The 12,424-nt window shown below is 38.8% G+C and overlaps 1 long non-coding RNA gene across 1 annotated transcript in view; it reads right to left on the minus strand.

The window, feature by feature from the left end:
- LOC121140019 overlaps positions 1 to 12,424 on the minus strand; it is a 194,345-nt gene that overhangs the window by 113,032 nt on the left and 68,889 nt on the right. Inside the window, exon 2 of the long non-coding RNA XR_005876842.1 lies at positions 8,959 to 9,057. This is a non-coding gene — a long non-coding RNA (uncharacterized LOC121140019). The remainder of the gene's footprint in view (positions 1 to 8,958; positions 9,058 to 12,424) is intronic.

A 12,424-nucleotide genomic window follows, 5' to 3' on the forward strand; every position in this document is an offset into this window, starting at 1 on the left:
TAAATATCAATGGGATCAAAGACTTCTGCCTCAATGTCATTCTGAAGGTCATGGGGAGAGGCAAATACTCATTTTTAGATGTCTTAAATGTAAGGAAAGATAAACATGTATCATCTGAAATGTTTTCAAAAATGGTGCACCCAAACTGCCAATCTCAAATGTAATCCCAGTTTAGTGACACACAAGGTTGTTAGGATTGGTACCAGTACAAAGATAGGTGAAAGAAACCTTACAGTTCTCAACAGGTCTTAAGGTTCCAATGTCTATAATTAATCATGGGGAAAATGAATTAACATTGTCATTAAAGAGCTGGCCTAAGGTGGGTAAGATGGCTTAGTGGATAAAGGTGCTAGCTTCATAAACCTGGAAACCCAAGTTAAATCACTGGAACCTAAATAAAGATATCAGAAGAAAAGAACTGACAACTCTGCAAGTTGCTGCCTGACATCCATACATGCACTGAGATATATGCATCCATACATGCAAATCATGAACCCACATACATAGAGAGTAAAACAGATTTAGAGAGCTGTTATGTGTAATTTGGAAGTCTATTTGTCTATGCTGTATCTGGAGGGGAAATCAAAAGAACTAGTAAAGTAAAGCAGCTTACCATTTATCTTTCCACCTTGTTGTTGGATGACTCCACAATAAGGATTCTAGCCCAGAAATGCTGATAGTTAGTTCTAGAAAATTAAAACAGTCTAATGTTGGGGGAAGTCCTGTGCATTTGTCAATAAAGCACTGCTGGCCAATAGGGAATCAAGATATGTGGGACTAGGAGTCCAGAAGGACTCTGGGAAGGAGAAACACAGAGAGTCGAGATATAACGCCATGGGGTAGGAAGCCCAGAAACTTCTCCGGTAAGAGACATACTTAGATTAACAATTATGGGGTAATTACTTAAGTCAGAGCTAGCCAGTAAGAAACAAGCAAGGCCAACAGCTTCATAATTAATATAGCCTCCTGTGTGTTTATTTGGGACTGATGTGGCTCTGGAATCAGGCTGGCGGGAAGGCTTCTCACAAGGAAAAAGCTTCTCTTTACAAATGGTGTCAGAAGTGGGATTGAATTTCCATGTAGAATGACAAAAGCTTTAAAGGAATTTTAGAAACAGAAGAACGGAGAGAATCACAGATTTTTGGTAGCAGCATTTTCTCAGGTGGGCTCTGTTTTGTTAGCAGCAAGCAGAATCTCCTGGCTGGCTTAAGTTAGTTTTCCTGACTCGGCATTAAAAGAAAAAAAAAAAAAAGGCAACAAGGTTCTTTTAAGAGGCTTTGCTAACGATTTAAAAGTTGTACGTACAGCTGGATGTGGCAGTGACCACATCTCCACGCCGGCAGCTGGAGTCACGCTTATGCCCGCCATCTTGGAAAAAGTCAGTTTAAAACAGCCGCGGTTTTACAGATAAGACACGTGGCCAGAAAAACGTAAAGATTTACAGTAAAGTCAGACTTGGATGAACAAAACCTCTAAAGGTTTACAGTGTGTTTAAAAATATACGTGAGATTAAGAGAGAAAATGAAATGGCAAATTGGTAAATAAATAGAAAAGCCGGCGTTGTGGTGGTGCATGCCGGTAGGATTTACTCCCGAGGCAGAGGCAGGCAGATTTCCAAGGAGAAACCCTGTCTCAGAGAAAAATAGATTTTATAGAGGGAAGAACTATATAGTGACTGGCTGCTCTGCTTCTCTTTACTTCAGCTTTCAACCCCCCCCCCCCCACACATCTGACTGTGGGTTTTTATTGACAAAACTAAATAGATTCAGACTAAAGTGGATTTTTGCCCTGAATGTGCCAATCCCTTTGTTCCAATGTGTATAAGGCCTCTCCTTAACCTCATCCCTTTCAGCACATGCCTTGTCTCCAATATTAATTTCCTGGGACTTTTTTCTTTTCAAACTGTCCGTTTTGTTTTCTTTTTGCACCACTTGATCTTTTTCATTGTAGACTTGCATAAGAGTTATCGCAAATAACCATGCAAGAGAGTCAAGATAAGACTCTCTTAAAATCTACTCTGCCAAAACAACTAGTCCATTGCTTTTTAATTTAGCCTCAGACAAATTCTTAGAACAAAGGTCAAAGGCACTTCTTTGTGAAAGTATCACAAAAATGGTCTCTAGACTAGTTGTGTATTACCCACTCTTTAGCCTCTTAAGTTGGCCCTTCAAAGTCCACATAGCACTCAGAAATGTCTTCTAAACTCCTACTAGAATGGCCAATTAAGCCCTGTTTACAGCACTCAGCTCCTTATCTACTCTAAAGTCCTAAATCTTCCATATTCCTTCAAAAACAATATGGTCAAGGTCTTCACAGCAATAGCCCACATTCTGGTACCAACTTCTGTATTAGTTACTTTTCAATTGCTATGCTAAAACATCACAATCAAGGAAATTATAAAAGAAGTATTTAATTTTGGCTTCTGCTTCCAGATGGTTAGCATTTGTGATGGCAGAGTGAAGGCACTATGGCTGGTAGCTGGATCAGCAGCTGGGAGCTCACAGCTTGTCCCACATGCAGGAGGCCGACAAAGAGCACACTAGGATTGGTGTGAGTCCTTTGAAACCTCAAAGCCTGCTCCCAGTTACACATCTCCTCCAACAAGGCCACACCTCCTAATCCATTCCAAACAGTTCCACCAACTGGAGACCAAGTATGCAGATATATGAGCCTACAGAGGCCCTTCTCATTCTTACCACCTTTCTTGGTTGTTTACTGTAAATGAAATTCTACAGTTTCTACCTTGACTTCTCAGCAGTAATTGACTGTGTCTTATGATTGTATTGGAACTAGAACAATGATTTACAAAGAAGTTAGAAAAAGGAGAACAAAACTTCCATGTAGATCACCCATGTAAACTCCTTATATCATCAGTTTAGATGGATTACTAGGCATTCAAAACTTACTGGATAATTCCTGTGCCTCTACACTCAAATGACTGTCAGATCATTTCCAGCTCAATTACTCCAACTTCTAAGTCTAAACTATATCATTTCTTCAGCAATGGGGCCTTGCCTTCAGGTTCTGAGAGACAACCAAAGACAATGGCAACAGCCTATATATTGTTTTTGTGGTCTCTTGCTAACAACTCAAGAGGGACTTTCTCATGCAAAGAACTAGGATTTTTGTTAGACAGTCCATGGTTCTTGGGAGAGCATTATCACCCTAAGTAGCATAATTTCACATATATGTAGGTAGGTATATATGTGTGTATGTAAGTATATACATATACATATATTATATAATTTTAGGTAAACATAATGGAGAAGTGAGTGACTACCTATGTCTTTTTCAAGCATCTTTAGTTGTCACTAATCCCTCCTCCCTCACTCTGTTTTGCCAGTCTTCTCCCTTCCCTAGTTAAAGCCCCACTCCATACTTACTTCCTAGTTAAAGCTCTTCTCCCTGCCCCTACCCCAGTTCAATCCCCCATATACTACCGCTACTCCTTGGCATATGCCCAAAGATCTTGATATTCCACAGATACTTGCTGAGCCATGTTAATTGTTGCTCTAGTCATAACAGCTAAAAAAATGGAAACAACTTACATGGTCTTCAATTGATGAATGAAAATGTGGTACACATACACAATGGAATTCTACTCAACTGTGAAGAATGATGAAATACAGAAATTTTTAGGTAAAGAGATGGAAATATGTTATACTGAGCAAGGTAACTCAGAATGTGAAACACTAATGCCACATATCCTCTTATTTGTGATTCTTAGCTCTGAAGTTAGTATGTATTCTGGAGCAATAGCAGAAGCCAGGAAACTAAACAGGGACCAGGGATGAGGGAGCTCTAGATTGGGGGACATCAGGACATAGGGACTTGGAGACATCTTAAAATTCACAAAATAATACTTTTGCACATTATAAAGTAATCTGAGGACAAAGAAACACAAAAAAGATGACAGGTGACTGACTCATAACCTCAGATTCTCTGCAATATTAACTTCTAGACTATTCAGCAAAGCAGGAAGGTTTATAACCTCTAATATCTAATAAAACTACTCATCTTGCACACACACACACACACACATATATACACACGACACTTATTAAGTCACATTTTGCTGTTTACCCTTTCTAGCCTGTAAACAGCGTTGTTAAACATTTTTTACTTGAGTATTAAATTGACTTATCCTAGTTGTCATAGAAACCAAAATCTCATTAAAAATGATCTCTTTGGTGTTAGCATTCCAAGGAAACCAGGAAATTCACATAAATTCCCATCTTACTTGAGCCCCAAGCAGACAGTCAGGCTCTGAGTTCAAATGCTCCCCTGCACTTAGAGAAAATGATAATGTATAGGAAGAAACAGAAAAATGGTTTTTGTTTTAGATCTTGGCAAGAATTGGGAAAGAGAGAAATTATCAGTCTTACTGTACCTTGCCTGAAGCAGTGTTATAAGGAAAAACAAAGGGCATAGAATATACACCTGTCTAGTTTTGAGCCCAATTTACCAGAGCTAAATGTAAGTCTTTCTCCTGAGAGACCAAGTGACTCTCTGGTGCCAAACCAGAGGACCTATGTATGACACCAGGGACATACATGGTGAAAGGAGAGCAACCTACCCCATATAGTTGCCCTCTGGCTTTCATGGCTGCACCCCATGCACACAAAGAAACAAATAAACGTGGTTTTTAAGAAGAAATGAGGACAAAACATGTGAATACCAGAGGAAGAAAAACCAACAACTAGTTTTGCTAGGGTCAGACAAGTTGAGCCTGCATTAGGACAGATGTTCCTTTGATGGTTTGTGAGGACAAAATGGTTGCTGAGAACATAAACAACCCCCACAAAGTACACAGTGCTCTGGGGTAATAAAGAGACAAATCTGACCATGTCATATTTGGGAATCAGCTCTAGTAGTTACAGTGAAAATATGCCATCGTTGAATCATGTTTTTGGAACCAGTTCTTATAAAACTAAGCTTAAATCTATTATGAAATAATTCAGTAAGTTCACAGAGATTGCAAATCACCATCATCAGAAAACACAAGCACACAGAGGTTGTCACACACAGCCATTCACATTAGGGACATACTGTGATGCAGCACTACCTGCTATTTATAAATTAAGAGGCCATTCCTATGTGGCCAGACCTACACAGTAACATAAAAATAAACCATTTTCAGGAGCAGAGGCCCACAGTTGCGACTTAAACTGTTTACCTGATTTAATAACTCCACATTTTTATATTAGCTACTAAGATGATGCCACTAGACCCTGACATGGAAAGTTAAACAGAAAACCAACTCTCATGTGCTTTTCTGAGCCAACTCTAGCACAGCAAAGGGCATGTGAATTACTAAGCATAACAAACTCTGTATTGACTCCACCAAAAGGTCCCATTGTATTAGATAGATAGCTATATGAAACCTATAGGAATGTATGGTTCCACGGGTTCTTAGAGTGAAAAACACTTATCAACGTGAGTTTTCCCAGTTTAAGGATTGGGATGGTTATCCTTTTCATGTTCAACAGATCATGAGATTCTTGTTAAACAAAGATGTATGGTTGAGTCTTTCAAGTGCCACTCACAAGTTCTGTGATTTTAAATATCCTAGCAAACTTTTCAACCCAATAAGTTAAATTGAGTGACAACATCATGAATGAATATTAACTATAAGTAATTTTTCAGAAAACATAATTTTTATTGAATTATGAAATAGATTTAAAGTGAATATTCTGAGTGAATAGATTTGAAATAGCACTATTTTCCAATACTGGCAGCAGAAGTCACATAAGTAAAAACTGTTGGGATTCTTCCCATCAAAATGTTTCAAAACAAAAAAAAACAGATCAAGAATTCAGGAAGGTGGCCAAAAGTCTCCAACAAAGTGTCCATGAGCTGATTTTCTAAAGGGAAACTGCCTTTTAAAATTTCTTCTGGGAAAGCACTGTAATAGATCAACGATCCAACATTTGCACACAGTAATAATACATACACTACACAGAGTAATAGATCAGAATGGAAGTGCACTCAACATTTCCCGGTGACAAGAATTCAGAATATGGTCTGCCAACCAGAGCAGTTCAAAGTCATGTCCTTATGGACCAATGCTCAGAGGATCCATACTCCTAGCCTAAAGAGAACCAGGCAAGTATATGTATCTTCATATCTGAGTGGTAATTTTTCAGTGACATAATATCTTGTACTATATTTAATAGTAGAATTATCTGGCTCATGAAACTTCACATCATTGCAATTCACTGCACAGTGGTCTACTTCACTTTTTAGAAGCTATGTTCACTTCAATTGTGTGCATGCATATGTGTATGTCCCCATTGTATACCCCATTCTATATTGTGAGCATCCTTTTCAAAGCCTTTCTAAGGAGTTTCAAGAGTATATGAAAGGGTTACCTATTGAACAAAGCTGGGATTTTGATCAAGACACTAAAAGGAAACTAAAGCTATAACAACCCGAGATAACTGAGGGAATATTTTATAGTCACTTGGATATTCTGTAGTGGCCAGTGGATTACAAGGCTGACTTGAGTCTATGTTTCCTGTGTTAATGTTGGAATATGAAAAGTCCACATAATTCACATGTGTTAAAGACTTCTCAGTTGGTGGAACTATTTTTGGAAGGTGTTGAATATTTTAAAGATGGGAGTAACCTGGAGGAGATGGGTAAATCTTGGACATACTTATAGAAAAATATTTTGGTTTTGGCCCCATTGTAAAATATCTTTCTGCTTCCTAGCTATCATGAGGCAAGAAGCTCTGAGGTTCATGCTCCAGTGCCAGGAAACTGGGGGACCAGGGGCTGGAGGATGAAGAGACTGAGCAGCTCCCTGCAGACGGGACACAATTTATTTGCTAGAACAGGATGCTAGGAAGGCGATGGCCTGAAGGTACCTACACACATGGCCAACACACACTGGCCAGATACATGCTGGCAGAGACACGCATGCACATGGGCCATGCAAAGGCAGGCATACAGGTCTACAGACAGACGTTCAGGCAGGCTGGGGAGGCAAAGGCAAAAACTGAAGCTCATACTAAACCTCTTGTCTCTGATCTGGAGGTCCCATTTATACAAAACCCAAATAAAGGTGGCATTCTGCTGGAAACAGTCATATGACAGATTGCATCACTGTTTACTTTGGGGTTCTCTGGATATCTACTATCAACGATTTTGTGCTGACTGAGAGCCCCCTTACAGAGATGGCCTACTTCACCCATTTTGTCTCATATAAGGTCTCTAGCCTGCCTAAGCAGAAACTGCTTCTTATAGCCCAGTGTGTCTGCCACATGCTTTCACCACCAAGGTAACGCCTTTCCTTATTACCATAGCAACAGACCTGAGCCAACCCTATGACAAACCCTCTGAAAGAATGAGTCAAAAGAAATCATTCCTCCTGTTGAACCGTTAAACTCTCAGGTGTTTGTCACAATGATGAAAAAGTCTGACTGACATAGCTCCACTCAAAAGTTGTATAAAGACATATTCATCTTTTCATTTTCCCCAGTACTGAGGAACTAAACTCCTTCAGAGTTTGACCAGTTATTCTGCAGGTTCATGGAAAACAAACATATTTATCTTCCCGTCTTCTCTTCTGCCTATAAACCTATTTTAAGTAGCCTGTGAGTCATCATTTAAAAATCAGCCCATGCCACATTTACCAGCCCATCAGAATTCTCATTTGCCTTTATTCAGTGTGAATTACTAAGCAAGGTATTCTCAGGAGCTATGGGAAAGGTAACTTGAGGTAGAGGTAAGTTTTCAACAAAAGAGAGGATTCTATTCCAAAGATGTAAAAGCAATAGGGAATTCTGTCAAGCCAAAGTTCAAGTCTTGCCAGTGTGGACACAAGACTCCTGATTCCTGTGGATCAAGATATAGAACTCTGAGCTCCAGCTCTAGTACTATGTCTGACTACATATCAGCATGTCCTGACATGACAATAATGGACTAAACCTCTGAAACTGTAAGCCAGCCTCAATTAAATGTTTTCCTTTATAAGAGTTACCATGGTCATCATTTCTCTTCACATCAATGGATACCCAAGGCAGAGAGATGTACTTATCTGTGTATATAAGGATATACAAGGCAGTTTTCAATTATTCTGGCTTAGGACATTCATAATGGCAGATTCTATGATCTCACCAGCCAAGAGTAGGTTTTATAGTAGCAGACATAAATTACCTTCGACTGAATGGCCCTTAAGTCACATTAGAAAATTGTTTTATTCATTCTGTCATTATGTGCTCTTGGATATTTTTTACCATTCTATTCATTGTTGTGGGTTCCCAGCTGTACAGCTTTGTGAAACTCTGATTATTCTTCTCCTTGGAACCTTACAAAGCAACTTTGGATACTATGAGAGCTTTTCCTCGGGGATGAGGCTTCCAAGTCAGTTTCATCTTAACGCCTCCAAGTCCTGTGTCTGAAGTATATAGTGTATTAATTCTATTAATTCTGATTAATTCTAATCTTGCCAGCTCGTGGTAGTACACTTCTTTAATCCCAGCACCCAAGAGGCAGAGGTAGGTAGAGGCAGTACTATGAGTTCAAGGCCAGGCTTGTTCCAGGACAGCCAGGACTTTTAGACAGAGAAACCCTATCTCAAAACAAAATAACTAACTAACAAAAACAAAAACACAATCCCTCAACATATGTGTGACAGTTGTGTAGCTTGGTCTATTTGTGGTACTCCTAACAATGGGAGCTAACGCTTTGCCTGGCTCTTGGGAACCTGTTCTTCATACTAGATTGCCTTGTCCAACCTTAATACAAGGAGAGATGCTTAGTCCTACCTCAAATTGATAGGCCATGCTTTTTTGATAGCCATGAGAGGCCAGCCCCTTTCTGAGAGAAATGGAGAAGGAATAGATTTAGAAGGGCAGAGGACAGATGGAGGGACAGAATGGGAAGAGAGGAGGGAGGAGAAACTGCAGTCAGAATATAAATTAGACAAACTAAAACAGAAGTAATTGGTCTTACCTTCAGGTTCTGAGAGTAAACCAAGGGCAATGGCAATACTCTATATTGCTCTGGGCATCTCTTGAACTTCTACAACCATGACAATTGTATTCTATTAATCTGTAAAGAAAAATAATTCATTAAAATTTGCAGGTAAATGGATGGAACTAGAAAATACCACACTGAGTGAGGAAACCCAGACCCAACTCTGAAACTTTAGGTATAATTATGTAAGACAAAGTAACCATGGAAATCAGCAAAGTCAGCGAGATCATGGGGGCAGCTCTAGATAGGAAGATAGTGGGCACAGATGTTATTTAGATAGGAATGGTAAAAATGGGGACACACTAACTCAAGATGAGGAAAGAAGGTAGTATAGAAGAGAGGGGAGGGGAAAATGCACAAAGAATTGAAAATGCCACAGGGAAACACATTATTTTATTATATCAATTTAAGTGCATGTGAATATGAATGAAATATGCCATTTCAGATAGTAAGGCTCCCCTGAATGCCATAGATCATATAGCAAAAAACTCTAGAACTCTTGTTTTGACTTCCTATATTTTTAATTTTTGAGATTATGGTATAATTACAACATTTCTCCTTTCCCTTTCCTCCCTCCAAACCTTCCCATATACTCCTCATCTCTCCCTTTCAAATTCATAGTCTCTTTTTTATTGTTATAACACATGTGCGTGCGCACGCACACACACACGCACACACACACACACACACACAACCTTAATATGACCTGCTCAGTCCATATAATGTTACTCGTGTTATGCTTTCAGGGCACAGGTCAGCAATTTAGTATACTCTTCCCTGGAAAAGAACATCTCTTCTGGTCCCAGCTTTTCTGGGTTGTCTACAGTTCATTATGTAGGGTTGAGGCCTACTGAGAATTTTCCCTGTCTACTTTGACATGTCCATTGGTGTTGCCCATGTTTAACTCATGTTTTTCCCTGTCTACTTTGACATGTCCATTGGTGTTGCCCATGTTTAACTCATGTTTGGGAAGTCATGTGGGTGAAATATTGTGGGTGTAGCTTCTGACATTACTAGAAGACAGAGCAAAATTCTATAATTTAACTATTAAAGAAGTATCAAAATCAACATCTTGTTCTGGAAGTTTAGAGGATGTTACCTTTATTAAATCTGGGAAAACATGTTTTGCACTTTCCCTGAAGTTGCTGGCTATTCTAATAAAGAATAACTTACAATCATTAGGGTTTAAATGGGAAGAACTTGCCTGATATAAAATATCTGTTTTTAGTTAAGTTCACCACACTTTGTTGAACTAATATGAAACTCATCCATATATGAGTGGGAGGAGCTTAGAAATTTTAATTTTTAGGGTAGAAATGACTGTCCAAGAGATCCCTGGCACATACCAGCAAAATAAATACCTTTCTCCCAGTTTTGATAGTTTGAGAATCACATCAGAGTCTGCATATGCATAGTTCTTGCCTTTGTCCCACTTTTAAAAGAAACTGTAACTATACTATGAATAAGTTAGGAATGACTAAGAGTTTCTCTCTCAACCAAGCAGTGGTGGTGCAGGCCTTTAACCCCAACTTGGAGGGCAGAGGAAAGTAGATCTCTGTGAACTTGAGGCCAGACCGGTCTACAGAGCAAGTTCAAATACAGCCAGGTTATGTGCAGAAACTATGCCTCAAACAGAAACAAAAAGGAGTTTCTCTCTCCTCTGTTCCTAAAAATTACTGAACAAGTTCAGTTATTAATTTCTCTGTACATATTTTGTTTTGTTTTAAGTAAGAATTAATTCAAATAGTAAGCCAGAGTTTATATTTTAATATATACATAGAAGAATATTCTCTATAGTGTCTTCTCAAAATAAAATGATGTATGAACTCATAGGAGAGAAAAATACCAAGTTCAATTTCCAAAATAGATGAAGTGCAATTCCTAGTTCCAGTGTCTTACCTTATAGTGACTAACTCTCTATTTCAATATTTTAGTATATTGGCCTTTTTGAAATATGCTTACTGTGCTGGACTCACCTTGGAGAAAGAAACCTCCATGAAAGAATTGTCTCCATAAGATTGGCCTGTGGGAGGCCTGCCCCTTTCTGCACAGAAACAGATGGGGAGGAGGAGAAGAGGAAACAGCAGTTGGGATGTAAAATAAATAAATAAATAAGATTGGCTTGCGGGCATGTCTATGGGAACATTTCCTTGATTACTAATTGATATAGGAGACCCAGCCCACTGGGGAAGAAATGTAGTTGGCACTAAGAGGGAGCAAGCCATTAATCAGCCTTTCTCTTAGTTTCAGCTTCATGTTCATGTAAGGGGAGCTATAGCGATCACAAATTATAATTTAAGCACAAATTTATAAAACAGAGATGTTAAGAATCTGTGCCATTCTTTATATACAGAGTTTTAAAAGCAGCAAATATCACTAAAGATAAAACAAAATGCCTCAGGTCTTTCTGGTCCCCAATAAAACAGCATTGCCCTGGTGCAGGGCACCTTTGTTGGAATGGAAACAGTAGCAAAGGAGCTGCAGGAAGGGACCTGTGATCGGCTCCTCTCTCCCTTTCAGGATTCCATTTCCCTTCACATTATCAGTGAACAAACTGATACAGCACCCAGGACTCAACAAAAAATGGTGACATGGGAAGTAAATATGTGGCATCTGCATATGTGATGAATATTGGATTCATCTATTCAGATACTTCTTCGTTACTACCTGATTGCCATTAAGCGTAGTAAGTCCAGACTACAAGAGACATTGAGTCTTAATCCTGTCACCAAGAATATCTGGTGTCACACACAAAATATAACACAAAAGAGCCTTTTCTAAGAAACCTGTAATGCCACATGAACAGGAGTATCATAGAGAGATCTAATTTAGTGACTAGAAAACACACAGAATTATACTTTCTAAAACCATACCCTACTGTGGCACAATAAATAAAAAGATAAAAATATGCAGATAAAAGAGAGTTGACAGTAAAATTTGCAAAACTTTTAAACACCCAGCCTTTTATAGTATCAGTTAACAAATGGATGAACTGAGAGTGCCATCTGGCAGGTTATATCTTCGTTTGCTTGCCTGTTTGTTTGCTTGTTTGTTTTCTAATAAAATGTATTGGAGCTCAGTGACCCTCAGTTTTTATCCTTTATGCTACTACTATTATGGCAGAGTTGAGCGATTGAGAGGAAAATGTATGGCTTTTAAGAACAGCCATAAGCTAGTTAAGAAAATAATTTAAATACTAGTTTTGAAGGGAAGTACCCTTCATGGGTAGACAATATTGCTATTAGAAGCCCTATGCTATTAAACAAAAATTACAGTGCCAGGTGTACTACATTGCCATACGTATTTCAGGAAGGAGTGCTGTGAAATAATGTAGTCCAGATATGATATCACTACTGCATCAATGAACACACAGTAGTAGCAGTTAATTGTAGAAGTACCATCATTCCATAACAGTTAGGGGAGCGGCTCACAAGGCCTCACT

Source organism: Mesocricetus auratus, unplaced genomic scaffold (assembly GCF_017639785.1).
Source record: "Mesocricetus auratus isolate SY011 unplaced genomic scaffold, BCM_Maur_2.0 Super-Scaffold_100003, whole genome shotgun sequence".
NCBI lineage: Eukaryota > Metazoa > Chordata > Mammalia > Rodentia > Cricetidae > Mesocricetus > Mesocricetus auratus.